Genomic DNA, 15,885 nt, shown 5'->3' with positions numbered 1-15,885 from the left:
TGTCAGTTTCTCAGATGACTTGAACTACCAAAAAGAGAAAAGGGCGAGTGTGGTCTATGAGAATCACTTCTGAGGATCTGGGTGTATTATGGTTTGGATATGAGGTGTCCCCCAAAAGCTCATGTGTTAATGCAGGAATGTTTGGAGGTAAAGTGAATTGTAAGAGTTGCAACCTAATCAGTTCATCCTAGTTTGAATGGACTGACTGGGTGGTAACTGTAGGCAGATGGGGCATAGCTGGAGGAGGTGGGCCACTGGGGATCTGCCCTAGAAGGGTGAAACTTCCTGCAGTCCCTTTCTCCCATTCTCTCTCTGCTTCCTGGCTGCATGAGCAGCTTCTGTCCACTATGTCCTTCTGCCATGATGTGCTACCTCAGCTCAGGCTCAGAGCAATGGAGTCAGTCAACCATGGACTAAGCCTCTGAAACTGTGAGCCAAAATAAACTTTCCCTCCTCTAAGTTGTTCTTCTCAGGTATTTTGGTCACAATGAAGAAAATATGGACTAACACAGTGCTTTAGGGAGGAAGGAGGGACAAAACCTTCAAGGAGCAGTGAGGGATAAGGACAAGATCTATCCCCTCCTGACTCAGGAATTCATGAGGTTGGGGTATTGGAAGGTGGTGGGTATATATCACTCCTTGTGAGGGCTGCAGGGGAGGCCTAGTGTCCTTATGATTCAGACAGAATTCATGTAGGCAAAAGGTGAAGGGAACATTCTGTGAATATCTGACCTGGTCACCTAGCCTGATGACAAAAATGCTGTTCTGGCAGGGTGTTGTAATCCTAGCTCAGGCATGTGGCATATAGAACAGAGGCAGTTAGAAAGTATAATACCCAGTCAGTCACCCCATGCACAATAAATCACCCCCATCCTTCTGGGAGTTGTCTGTCCAACAAGCCCAGCTATCACCAGTCAGTCAGCAACACTAAGAGATTTTGTTTTTTAATATGGGACAGAAATATTTTAAATCTCTGAGTTTTAAAAGACCTATCCTATTTCTCTTTTCCTCTACCTCAGAGCTTAGATCATGTGCAGATCCAGTTATTCACTTAACAATGTAACTTCTGCAGGAAGAGCCCAGTCTTTAATCTTCATTTATTTTTTTCCTCTAAGTTAGAGAAAAGTTTGATAATATAAGCAATTGCAGAGATGAATATCATATAACCCAAAGGGCAAAACTGAAGGGTCCAGGTGGCTGGAGGGATAGGAATTGGGAAACTGAGTCAATCTGGGAAACATTCAGAGCCATTTGGGGAGAGGGTCTTAAGGATGAGAAAACTGGAGAGACAGACAACTAGTGGTAGTCAAGATAAGTGGGGATGTGGTGCAACATGGGAGAAATCCTCATGGTCTCTTGGTCAGTTGTAATTGTGGCCCTCTTCTTGGGGCCTATGTTTGATAGAAGAGCAAGTGATCAAAATGCCAGGAGCCCACAGAGCTCTGTGAACTCCTTTTTAGGCCTGTTCTAGGCCTTGTCAAGGCCACTGAAGGGGCAGCATGGCTAAGAACATGCTGAGCTCTGTAGGCTTGCCCATATGGTGTATTCAATGAGCATTTGTTACACGTCTCCTATATGACAGGCCCTATGCTAAGTGCTATGAAGACACCAGTGATTAAGACACTTTCCTGACCTTTTCAGACCTTATAATGCAATGAGTGACACAGAAATATACACAAGCTATGATGACAAAGTAAACTTGTTATGGTTTAGACATTAAATGTCTCCCATAAGATTTGGTGGCCAGTCCGTGATGTTATTGGGAAGTGGATGAACTTTTAAGAGACGCAGCCATGTGGGAGGAAGTTAGGCCACTGGGGGAATGCCCTTGAAGGAGATATTCGGACTCTGGCCCCTTTGTCTATCTTTTGCCTCTTGACCACCAGGAAGTGAGCAGCTTTGCTCTGCCATCTTCTTCTGTTTCATCACATGACTCCCAAACAATGGAACAAACAGATCATGGACTAAAACCTCTGAAACAGTGAGCCAAAATAAATATTTCCTCCATTTAAGTTATTTATCTCAGGTGTTTTTTCACAGTGAGAGAAAGCTCACCAACACAAAGCTATTATAACCACCCTCTTAGGAAGCATGGATAAATATACGTATGGGGACTCTTAACTCAACCTTGAGGCCTCCGAGCTGACTCCTCTCCCATCAGGCACCTTAGGGATTAAAGTAATATCTGTCATACCAGTCTATGTGGCTGTACCACCATTACCTGCTGCCAGTCTTCCCTCTCACTTTTCTTCCATATGTGAAGACATCTGCCTGCTGTCCTTTGCTGTACTTTCTGAGGATCACTGCCTATGGGCCTGGATACTCTCCCATTCCTTGCTGCTCTGACTGAAATATGGCTGCCAACAATTCCTATACAAGCATGACTGCTATTATCTGAATGCCTTTGTCTTCCTCAAGTTCATATGTTGAAATCTAGTCCCCAGTGTGATAATATTAAGAGGTGAGGCCTCTGGGAGGTCATTAGGTTGAATGGTAGTAATGCCCTTCTAAAAGAGGCCCAAGGGAGCTCTTCTCTAATTTGAATGTGAGGTTTCCCCCATGGATTTATGAATTGGAATCTTGGTCCTCAGTGTGGCAATGTAAGAAATAGTGGAACTTTTAGGAGCTGGAGCCTAGTGGGAAGTGATAGAGTCATTGAGGGCAATGCCTTTGGGAGGAATTAACATAGTTCTGGTGGAATTCTAGTTATTTCCCATGAGAGGGATTGTTATAAAAGAGCAAGACTGACCCATCCTCACTTTCTGGCTTCCTGTCTCACCATGAGATCCTCTCTCTTGTATGTGTTCCCACCATGATGTCATCTATTATGAAGACCTTATCAAATGCCAAACCAATGGAGCTACCCAATGTTGTATTTTCAGCCTCCCAAACTGGGATCTAAATAAACTTCCCTTCTTTATATTCAGCCTCAGGTGTGGTATTATTTATAGCAATGAAAAATGGACTAATACAAGCTCGTTCTCCCCTTCTACTATCTATGGACACAGCAAGAAGACACCATCTGAGGAACAGACCTGCACAAGATGCCAAATCTGCCTGTGCATTGACCATGGACTTCCCAGGTTCTAGAACTATGAGAAATATCTGTTGCTGATAAGCTACACTATTGCTAATGTTTTGTTATAGTACCCTAAATGTATTAAGACAATGACATTCTTCTCATTAGGAGAGAGAATCTGTTTCATCTCCCCTTGAATCTGGACTGACCTGTGACTTACTTTGCCCACCAGAACTTAGTTGAAGAGACACTGTGCCAGCTCCAGGCCAAGGCTTTAAGAAACCTGGCATATTTTGCTACCTTGACTTACCATGTAAAGAAATTCAGGTTACCCAATTAGAAAGAAAAGTTACCCCAAAATGAGGGGCCTTGTGGAGGGAGTCTGAGATGCTCAAGTCCACAGCTAGAACCAAGGCTCTAGACATGACAGTGAGGCTACTTTGGACTTTCCAGCCTCCCACTAGAGAATGCAACCCTATGATGAGCCTAGTCAATCCTACATGGAGCAAAGATGAGTCATCCCTCTCATTTTATTTGCACATAAACTCAATTAGGTTTTCATTCTCCCTTCTGCCTGGGCACTTGTGTAGAGGACCAAAGCTCATTATTCAGGAGGGATGGAAACTGTCTAGTTCTTCAGAGGCCTCATTTCCTCTTCTTCCTAGCCATGCAACTATATTTCCAAGGCTGCCTTGCAGTTAGGCAAGGCCACATGACTAATTCTAACTTATGGACCAGGAGAGAAGTGATACTTGCCACTTCCAGGCCTAGTCCCTAAAGTTATCCTACAGGAACTCCAAAATCCTAGCTTAATACACATGAATGACTTTGAAAGTTATATGTTGAAAATGGCAAGAGTCACAAGATAGATGGAGCCTGGGTTTTCTTAATTCACTTAGAGGGAAATATACCATTCATCAGGGATACCTGTTTTGGACATTAAGTGAACTAGAAATAATCTGCCACCAGTCTTGAGTATTATGCATGTTGAAGTTTGTTTCTTACAGTGATTGGTTTTACCAATGATACAAACAATACAGTTTTAGGATGCTTGCGTTGGAACTGAAAATGAAAATAAACCATTAGATAGTGACACTGCACACAATATGGAGGAAAATTTAAGCCAAAATAACTCACAGTTAAATTAAGGAAACCCATTTAGTCTAGACAGTGCTGGTTCAGGGTTACCTCAAATACTACCCTCTGCCTCCTTCCCCTAACTGCCAGATCCATCAACAGAGAAAGGTCAGCCAGGTCTACAAAGACCCTGAAAGAGGCAGAAGATATGTCCTTCAATTTAGTGGGTCTTGACATTCTGTCATCCTGGAGGCCCTGCCATCTCATTCGCAACCTGCTTTAGATGCTGACCAGACCTAGTGCCCAGATTAACTCTTGAAGATTCTAGGTCATTGTACTGATTCTTCCTTCCTTTTCCAGGCACTTGAATCAACCAATAGGATTGTAATCCCGCCCAGACCTCCACTGTTATTTTTGGTTAGCTGTTTTCTTATTTTCCTTTCCCTCATGGAGACCCCAGCCCTATCCTAAACCCAAAGTTATGTGTTTGGGACCCTAATATCCTGGCTGCCTTTTACTATTTCTTGTCATTTCCTAGAGCTCTCTCTGTGCATTCAGCACAATGGTTGGGGTCTTCACTGATGATTGATGTTCAGGAAACATCCTTCCAACCCTTAAGGATTTAGCCAACTTCAGAAATCATGGCTGAGATACCCCTGTAAAGTTCTGGAAATAGAACAAACCTTCATTTCCCAGTGGATACTGCCTGGGCCTTTTAGGATGGCTTTTCCAGGGTGGCTGGGTGCTTCCTCAAGTATACATTTCACAGAGTCCTGTGTGTACAAGTCACACCAGTGTGCCAGTGTCTTAGTCTCTTCCTCTCCCAGACCTAGTCTTCTTCTTGTCTCAGGATTCTCACATTGTCTGCACCCATTCCTCATGTAGTTATGCTTTTTAACAGTCACTACAGATGTCCTTACTCACATGCCCTTCTAGACCAAGTCCCCTGCAGCAGGGGTTGTCAGTTCTTATGCACATGTATTATTACTCTGTTGCTCAGCTCAAGCATCTGGATCTCTTCGATTCTCTGCTTCATGGATTTCATTAGTACCAATGAGCTTGGACAAGCAAGGACAACCCCAAGGGCTGGGCAATCTTTAACCAATGGAGGTTCAGAAACTATAAACATCATACTTCAGCTTCCTCAGTGGTATAATTTTAAAGGGTACTATAGTGGATCTAATGATGACCCTCTAAGAGATATATCTACTTGGAAACCATGGATATAACTTTATTTAGAAAAAGGGTCTTTGGAGTGTATTAATTAAGGTATGGATCTTGAGATCAGGAGGATATTAGGGTATTAGGGTCTCAAACACATAACTTTGGGTTTAGGATAGGGCTGGGGTCTCCATGAGGGAAAGGAAAATAAGAAAACACCTTAATTTTAGACTTCCAGTCTCAAGAATTCAAGAATTCTTGGGAGAATTCAAGAATTGTTGTTTTAACCCATCCAGTTTGCGGTTATTTGCGATAGCCACCATAGGAAACCCATACAGGTTTTCTACACAGTTCCTCCAAGGGCTTCTAGGGGTTTAAGCTTTGGTTGTTCACAGAGATATCCCACTTATTAGCCACCATACCTTTTATTGGTCTCTTTTCCTGTCTTACTTTCCCCTCTCCCTTACTTGAGCTATGTGGGATCTGCAACCTAATCTCAAGGTCTGCTTTTGAAAGAACCCAAAATAAGACATGTGCATTGTAAGGAATGCTTTCATCAATAACTTAAGACCCAGCCATTAATATTGTTACAGAGAGAGGATTCATCTATCCCTTAGAAAACTAAAAATCCAAGACAAGAGAGATTGAGCTTCTAGAAATGTTTTGAAAAGTAAAAAGCCACTTCTTCAGGAAACAATGAAACAAACAACCTTACCTCCTTTCTATGGTACTTACAGTTCCTTTACCCCCCAAAGCATCTCAAAGCTATAATGGTTCAAAAGCAATTCATGGTCTCAGCACTTTAGGCTTTTAAGCTTGAACTGCTTATTCCATCAAGGTCACACTGAGACCTCCCAAAACCATGTGTCCTTTCCTCTGGGTCTGTTTGACCTTTGGATTCCAGTCATGTCCACCACTGGCCCAGCCTGCTACTGGCAGGGTCATGGGTGGGACAAATGTGTTTGTTCCTCTTCATGCATCTGAGGCTGTCTTTGAGCACTTTCTAAAGCAGTGGGATTTGGGCATTAGTTGCTGACCTTCATTATTTGAGCTGCCTGCTCTTCTCTGTCAGAACTCATTGGAGATATTTAAAGTGAACTGTTAGTTTCACATTAAAGTACAGGAAAGTTTACAGTCAGAGAGTAGTCCAAAGTCTGATCGCTTGTCACCTGCCATCTACTTTCTAGTTCAGGTGAGAAAGATAGTATTTGTCTCACTTTCATTTCAATTTGCTTCCATTCAAATTCAAAAGTTTCAAGCACTCATTGCTCTGATGCCATTTTGCTTTACATGCATAGAATTCTTGACTTTTGGATGGAGTAGGAAAAGACCTGTTTGGGAAAGTAGAGAGATTCTTAGGTGTTTAAAAGTTAGCGCTAGAAAGAACCTAGAAGGAAACCCAAGCTAACTGCCTTGCCATACAGGAAAGTTGAGGCCCAGAGGAAATGAAATGACTTTTCCGAGATCAAAAGACTAATCATGGGATGAGCACAAAACCTGGAGAAGAAATGCAGCCCTCCTGGCCATAGTACTTCCATGACCAGGTAAGTTGGGGGTTGAAAGTCAATACTCTCAGTAGTGCCAATTGTCAGCGCAGGCTGGGGCTGTTGTCCATTGTCTTACTTGGCCTTATTACTTTCTTCTTCCAACTGTGCTTTAAACATTTCTTCTTGTGTTCTTATGTTTTAACATAGTCATTATTCAACTCAATTGGGGCTTACTTTCCATTGTCTGTAAGTTCTCTCTGTAAAACATGAAGCAGTCAATATTTTTAAAAATCCAGCACTAGGTAAGCCTATCATTAACTGAATGTTTTCCCTTAGAATTGCCCCAGAATGCTTCCACTACTTTTGCCCAGTATGGGGACAATGACTCACACTGGATATTCCATCACCAATGCCTCTGTTCACACTGAGGCCAGAGCAGAGGTTTTCTTCCAACCTAAAACAGGGAGGTGCCATCCATTTGTTAAAATGAAATAAATGTTCTCTGCAGCTTGGGCTCCCGGGCAGTAGACAAGCCAAATAAATGTGGAATTGCTCTTTTTTCTCCAATTCTATGGTTTCAGACAGAATACAATATCTATCCATTGTCTAACACAGCCCATTAGCCACCTGGCTGACAGAAAATAATCTTAAATGGACACTTTGAAGATGGGTCAGCCCACGGCTTTTTTCTCATAGGTTTCAATCTTAATAGAAAACTATACTTAGCATTTATAGAACCTTGTCAGTCAAAAGTCAGGAGCTGTACTGAGTCACAATCCCACTTTGCTAAGAGGAAAAGTGCCACTTGGATATTATTATTATTATTATTATTATTATTATTATTATTATTATTGAGAACATGGTAAAATGCCAACCTAATTGTTTTTAGCAATAACTCCTTTTTAAATGAAACACCTATAAAAATCACTAGCTGTGTCGCCTTTGCTTTTCACTTCTCTTATCTACAAAAAGTGGACAGTAATATACACCTGGCAGAGTTGTGAGGGTTAAAGAAGAGAACATTTGCAAAATCACTACCTGATACAGAATCAATGTTTCTTAAAGGTAAAATCATTTTTTTCCCCTTGAGCACATGATCTTTTTTTTTCCCAGTCCTTATTTGTATTTGACTTAGAGACAGGGTCTCACTCAGTAGCTTAGGACCTCACCAGGTTGCTGAGGCTGCCTTTGAACTCACGATCTTCCTGCCTCAGCCTCCTGAACTGCTGGGATTACAGGTGTGGGCCCCAGTGCCAGGCCCTCACATAATCTTTTTGATAGTTAATTTCACCCCCCTCTGACAAAGTTCAAGGATGCCCTCTAGATAACCATAATAGGCAACCCAGTGTTTTCACATGGGAGGTGGAGAATAGATTTTGTTGAATAAATGAAAATGAAGCTTTATGTGCCAACCTTCCCTATGACTGGGCTACAGAACAGTCTCTTTATTGAAGGTCACTGGCCCACTCTGAAAAATCAATCAAAGACTCTGACCTGCAATTGTAAATTAGCATTCTTTTAGAGAAAGCTGTAGGAAAGGTTGAATTCACATCATTTGAAAAATCAAGAAAGTATGGCTGAGTAAGCTCCTACAAGACTAACTCTGCCACAGACAGAAGCTATAAACTCTGAACAAAGTACAAAATACAACTTCCTGAAGGCTCCAGAGAGTAAGCAAAAATAAGCAGATCCTACAGTGCAATCAGCCTTGGGAAGCAGAGGGAAAAATGGGATGAACTTCTGATTTTTATAGCTTTTAGTCTGAGGTTAGACTATAGTTGATGCTGCAAGGGATTGCTGAGACTTCTACAGAAAATCCAGTCTTTTAACTTGAGGAGTTTGAGGCAACCTGGACCTCAGTCACTAACTAGAAAACGAGGCAAAACTCCTTAAAAGGAATGGACAACTCTAAATTCTCTGTACATACTTTGCCCAAATTCCCATTTGACACCTGAGCCATGAGCAAAGGGAAGATTCAACGTGTCTCAGTTGAAGACAAAGGAATTATACTGAGATTTGAACTACTATCTAAGAGACAGAAATTGCAGTTTGAGAACAACTAATGCACTTGCCTGCTTAAAAAAGAAATGCTTTTTGGAAGAATGTAACATAATTTGCAGTCCCAGCATATTCCCAGTGTCCAGGATACAATCTAAAATTACTCAAATATAAAGAACCAGGAACTTGTGAAACCTTCTCAAGAGAAAAGAAAATCAATGAAAAATCAACCTAAGATGACCCACATCTTGGAATTATCAAACAAGAATTAAAATAACTATTGTAACTGTGCTCAAGGACTTAAAGGAAACTATGGTTCTGATAAATGAAAAGAGAAGCTTTTAGCATATCAACTACTAAAAAGAAGCAAAAAATTTCTAGAACTGAAATAATCAATATCTAACACAAAAATTAATTTTTAAAATCCCCATACTTTATTAAGTGACAGTTTCTAAGTATATTTGTTTCATATTGTATTACTTAAAGTAGAGCAAGAAAACCAAAGAAAGAAGAAGCAGAGAGGGAAGGCAACGAGAAGGAAAGTAGGCAAGAAAGTAAGAAAAGAGTTATAATCAAGACAGCATCCAGAAAAAAGTAAAGATACAGGAAAAGGTGGAGAGGAGACAGATTGAAGCAGAGTGAGGAAAATATAGAAAGAGAGTCTAGAGAAGAAAAGTTTAGAAAATGTTTAGGCTCATCAACTACTTCTGTTTAAACTGGAGAAGTTTATGTAAGACTTAAATATATGGCTTTAAATCACTTTTTAAATAGTCTTTTGAAATGACAGGCACTGCTTAATAAATTGCTTTAAATTTAGAGATGCTACACTTACTTTCTTGGCTTCAGTGGTGGAAATTTAAGCCACAGCCACCTGAGCAGAGGGTTAGATTCTTCTTTTCCTTTGGTACCAGGGTTGAACCCAGAGGTTCTTAACCACCAAGCCATATCCCCAGCCCTTTTAAAATTTTATTTAGAGGCAGGGTCTCACTAGGTTGCTTAGGGCCTCACTAAGTTGCTTAGGCTGCCTTTTTTTTATTGGTTCTTCTTAGTTATACATGATAGTAGAATCCATTTTGATAAAATCATACAAGCATGGGACCCTAATTAGGACCCTATTCTTGTAGGTGGACATAATGGTGGGATTCATTTAGGTATTTTCATATGTGTACATAGGAAAATTATGTCAAATCCATTCTACTATCTTTCTAAAAGATCATTTTGATTGGCAGAAGGAAGAAACTAAGTCTGTCAGGGGCAATTTACAATTTAATAGGGGATTCTGGTAAATAGGAAAACTCTTAAAGACTGAAAAGTATAAACTTTTAATGGTAGAATGCCGGAAAAGATCATTTTGATTGGGAGAGGGAAGGCTTCTCAGGTAGGAAAGCCCCTGTTTCCTGGGGCTGGAGACCAAGTTGGAAAATGACCAAGTGATTCAGAAACTACTGTTCAGCTATCGGCTCTTAGACCACATGCAATAAGTACCAACTGAGCAATTTCTAAGTCTTCTATCATAGTGTCACTTTTCAGACAGAGAATCAGATATCAGATTGACATTGCTGTATCCTTTCTTTTCCATTCTATTAAACCTTTAATCTTCCCCAAATATGACTATTTTCATGCTTACACCCTTATAAGGCAATATTGTTCTTTTTTTCTGAACTGGTTGTTATTCTGCAAAATGGTTTTGATCACAATCCATTCCTTATTTGCTTTGAGAAATGATAAGAATTAGTTTGTGGATATTAGTGATGGTGGAAAATGTTAATGGGAATTTTACCATCATACAACATCAACAAAAATAAAGGGAGCTTGGTCTACATTTAATCACTAAATTGCATTTTTTAGGAGCCATGAATTCAGGAAAGTTTCCATGATAAAGACAAAAAACAACTGGCCTTCATATAAAAGATTTTTGTATATAAAGTGGATGCAGATCTGTAAACAACACAAGTCTTTCTAGAGATGCCCTAAATCAATTTAGAGCAAGATCAGTTTTACTTTTAAACACAAGCAATTTTAGAATGCTAGGGAAATTCATCATTTTCATCAGTAAAAATAGACTAAGTTATGGACTACATGAAATTGTACTAGATATTCACAATATTGACTATTATTGATGGAAAAATATAATAATTATCTTATCAGATCCATAAATAAAAAATTGTGATTCAACTTGTGTTTTAGGCTGTTTAGGGACATAAACAAAGTATGACTTCAACTTGTCACCCAAGTTGTTCCAAAGCTGCATTTTGTTATCAAAGTGCTGCAGATACAGGTACTTATTCTGAATGTGGAACCAACTTTTTTCCCGCTAGGACTAGACCCACGCAAAATTTCCCCTCCATTTTTTTTTTTTAAATAGCATTGGGATAAAATTTACATACCTTTGTATATTTACTGTTGTATAACTACCATCATTATCTAATTTTAGAAAAATTTCATCACCCCAGAAAGAAGTCCTGTATTCCATTATTAGTCACTCCTTGCCAGTCTTCCCTTTAGTCACTGGCAACCACTAATCTACATTCTGTCTCTATAATCTACATTCTGGACATTTCATATAAATGGGATCATACAATACATTGCCTTTGTGTCTGCGTTTTTCACTTAGCATATTGTTTTTAAGGTTCATACGTGTTATAACAAGTATCAATTTAATTACTCTTATTACTATTTAATTACTCTTTATGATTGAATAATATTCCATTGCATGGATATACCACATTTTGCTTATCCATTCATCAGTTGATGAACACTTGCGTTATTTTCACTTTTTGGCTATTATGAATGATGGCTCTATGAACATTTGAGTACAAGTTTTTGTGTAAACGTGTTTTTTCTTTTTCTTTCTTTTTTATTAGAGCATTATATTTATATGTAGTAGTTGGGTTCATTCTACAAAATCATACATGCATGGAATTTGATTTCAGTCCCTGTTCTCTGCCCTTTCTTTCCCCTCTTCCCTCCTGCATTATCCTTCCTCTACTCTACTGATCTTCCTTTCACTCATTTATTTATTTTTGCTTGGTATTTTCTACTTAAATATAAAGATGAAATTCTCTGTGGTATATTTATATATGCACATGATGTGATTTTGTTAAATTCATTCTGCATATCCTCCCCTTTTTCATCCTGAATGTGTGTTTACATGTTTCTTGGGTAAATATGTTGGAGTAAAATTGCTGGATCATGTAGTAATTTCATATGGAACATTTTGAAGAATTTTCAAAGTGTTTACCAAACTGACTACACCTTTTTAGATTTCCAGCAGCACCATATGAGTATTCCATTTCTCTCTGTCCTCACCGCCACTTGTTATTATCTGTCTTTTTGATTAGCAGCATCTTAGTGATTCCGCATGGTTTCTCATCATAGTCCCCTCCACTTTAAGTGTTGTTACCATGAATATTTCTGGGCCATCAGTTCCCTAAAGGCTTTCACCATCCCTGTGCCCCTCACATTGTATCTGGTAGCAAATCTGAGGAAACAAGCCTTCGTTTATGCATTCATATTTACTGAACATTGACTATGTCAGACACTGGAGGTAAATCAAGAGAAACAGTCCCAGTCCTCATGAAGCTCACAGTCAATAAGGCAGATGGTCCTTTGCACAAAGGCTGTGGTAGAATGAAAAGGCAGAGTCCCTCTTGTGGACCAATAGGTGATGGTAGGAATAAGGATAGAGAGATAGAAGAGGTGGGAAGGTCATAAAGGCCTAAGTTCAGTTAAGACATTTGGACTTTAAGAACATATAAAAAAGTTTTTCTAGATAGGGGAGTAACTTGATGAGATTTGAGTTTTTAGATAACCACTAAACTTGAACGACAGACAACCATATAATGGCAAGGTTATCAAATTCCTAGAATGGTAAGGATCCTTCTAGTGTCTGGGAGAACCTCCATGGAGCCAATTCTATGTTCTTAGCCTCATAACTGAAACTCCTATTTCCCATACAAATCACACCAATAATCCCTTCCTTTTTATTCAAGTCTGTGGTTCTCAAAGTGTGGTCCCTGGACCAGCATCATCAGTATCACCGGGGAACTTTCTAGAAATGCAAATTCTTGAGTTTTATTTCAGATCTACCAAATCAGAAGTTCTGGGAGTGGATCCAGCAATACGCTTCAATAAACTCTCCAGGGAATTCTTATAAACATTCAAGTTTGAGAACCACTGAGGTAACTGAAGTGGGCTTCCATTCCTTGCAACTAATCCACTAATGCAAGGTTGAGCATTTCAATGTAAGGGGATGCTACAAGGCAGTACATATTTAACTGCCTTGTGACTTAGACTTGGGGTCTGCAAACTATGTTCCATGGGCTAAATCCTACCAATTCTCCATTTTTGTAAACTAAAAGTTTTACTGCAACAGAGTCATGCCCGCTGGTTAAAATATCATCTATGGATAACCTCGTACTACAATAATAGCATAGTTAAGACAGCAGTCTTAAAGACTATATAGCTCAGAAAGTGGAAAATGTTTACTCTCTGACTCTTTACTAAAAAGTTTGCTAACCCTTGGCTTAGACTAGTTACATTATACAAGGACATTATAATGACAGAGATGTCAGAGTCCAGGTAATAGAATAAAATACAAGTGCAGGTGATAATATAATCTAGCATCTCCAAGTATGATACTGGAAGGCACAATAACTGGTGATCATGAGCATTTGGACCACATTACACCTTCACAAAAGACCTCACTGATGACAAGGTCCAGGGATTTCAAATTTAAGGAAACTACTAAAATGTACATTCTAATTCCTTCTCCATTCTGACTCAGACATGTGGATCTCAGGTAGAGTTCAGGAAACTGCATATTTTCCCAGTACCTTGCAGGAGTCTGATGCAGGTGGTTGCTGTTCCTCTGATGAAAACTGGCTGGAGGTTTGTGAAGGGTACCAAGTAGGGAATACCATGAAGTTAATCTCACCTATAAATCAGGTGAAGCTTACTTTTCTTCTCCTATTCTTGTGGGAACCAGGAAGAAATCTTTCTTGGATCCCTCTTTTCTCAAATTTCTTGCTTTTCTTCCTGACCTCTAAGATCCACCTCCTAACCTCATATTTTAGATGTCCAGGTGCTCCCAAGCTTTGAGGCAAAGGAGAAGTTAAGATTTCTCTTACCTGCCTGAGGTTCTTCAATCAGTTTTGAGTCACTGTCTAAGGACTCATCCTTTTGGAAACAACCTCAGGTTTCAGAAAAGATGATCCTCTTTGCCTCTTGGTGTGCTTTTTTCTGCAGATCATAAGAGAAAAAACTTAAGAGAATGCAACATAATTACTGAAACATGAACATTCATTTAAGGACAACTGACATACAGCATGAGGGTCATCTGCTTATGAGGTCATGATGTCTGGACAATGTTATCAGAGGATTGATAAGGCATGACATAGCCAAGTTAGACCTATAACAGAACAGCCAGACAACTTAGCATGGCCTCCTTTGTGACTCCAGGATCCTTAGATCTGGTATCATAATTCTCTCTTTATTTGTCTGGATCCCTGAATTATAAGTTTCTTTTGTGCAACAGTATCTCCTTGCTATAGTTTGGGTCTGGAATTTTCCCCAAAGGCCCATGTGTTTAAAGGTTGGTCCTCAGCTTAGTACTATTGGGAGGTGGTGGAACCTTTAAGAGGTGGTACTAAGTGGAAGGAAGTTACATCACTGGGGACATGCCCCTGAAGATGATATTGGGACCCTGGCCCCTTATTCTCTCTTTCTCTCTCTCTTTTGTTTCCTGACTGTCAAGAATTGAATAGGCTTTCTTTGCCACATGCACCCACCATGATATACTGTGCTGCCACAGGCCCAAAGGCTACAGGGCCAAGAGACCATGGACTGAAATCTTTGCAAGTGAGACCCAAAATAAACCTCTTCCTTTATTAAGGTGAGTATCTCAGGTATTTTGTCACAGCAGCAGAATGCTGACTAATGCACTCCTTCATTCTTATATCCCCAGCAGAGATCTTATCTTTCAACGCATATTTAATGAATGAACAAATGGTTTATTGAATCATGTTAGCCTGGTAAACCCAAGGGCGAATATAATGGTGACTTTTTTCTCCTGTTTAAAAATCTCATTGCATTAAATGCAGCATTAGCAGTATGAATGAATTCATCAAAGCAATTATTATATCAGGATTTTCATCATTTCTTTTCTAGCAAGCAAGTCTAAGTAAAACCATAAGTAGTGCAAACTGTTAAATCCAAATTCAAGCCTTGCTTGTTAAAAGCATATGCTTAGTGTCCTAAATTTGTATGACCCAAAAGTGGTGTTCTAATATTTTCAGCAAAAGAGAAATAAAGGGGAAATATCTCAGTTGACAACTTATCTACATTCTGGTTGTCCTAACCATCTCAGAACTTTGTTCATTTATCAAGTTCTCTCCTTTAAACATTGCTGCATATTTCCCCTTTTCTGAATGAAATCTTACTTGGTAAAAACACCACTGTCAATCTTGGTCTGAATTTTGTGACACTGATATCATTGGCACATAAACCAGCCACAAATTCAAGTAGGAATATAGTCTAACAGGAAAAAAAGATGCCTGAACTGGGGGGTAGGAAGAAGGGAACAGAAAAGAGAAGACCATTTCTCCCGAAGTTTTAAGCACATTAGTTGAAAAGAATACTCATGCCTAGGAATACTCTTTGCACATGACCTGACATAGAAATGGTACAGTTTAGTGTAAAGATGGCCTCGGTCGACCTGAGAAGAACTAGGGTCTGATCCTATGACCACTCCTCCTTGGTTTATGTGTAGGTAAGTCTCATCAGCTCTGGAGGATGCAATTTTCTCCATATGGTGAACTAGAGCAGTTCAACTTTTCCTATATCTGACTATATACTCTGATTACAATGGTTTTTATACCTTTGGATGATTCAAAAGCAGCTCTCCTATAGTGAGTTGTAGGCCTCTGACCTAGAACATCCAATCTACGATCTGACATAACCTGACTCTAAGACACAAGCTAAGCTGATTATTTTGGATCCCTTCTTTCGGTGTTCCCCAAGTTTATATTTAATAAAGTGTCATCATTTAGAGAGAAGTCACGTAGGGCAAGATGGGCCATATGCACATCATCCTTACGAAGAACAGGAAACAGATAAGCAGAAAGTGGATGTTAGGGCGTAGTG

The sequence above is a fragment of the Sciurus carolinensis genome, chromosome X (assembly GCF_902686445.1).
Source record: "Sciurus carolinensis chromosome X, mSciCar1.2, whole genome shotgun sequence".
NCBI classification, from domain to species: Eukaryota; Metazoa; Chordata; class Mammalia; order Rodentia; family Sciuridae; genus Sciurus; species Sciurus carolinensis.
Note: the sequence above shows the minus strand (reverse complement) of the source record.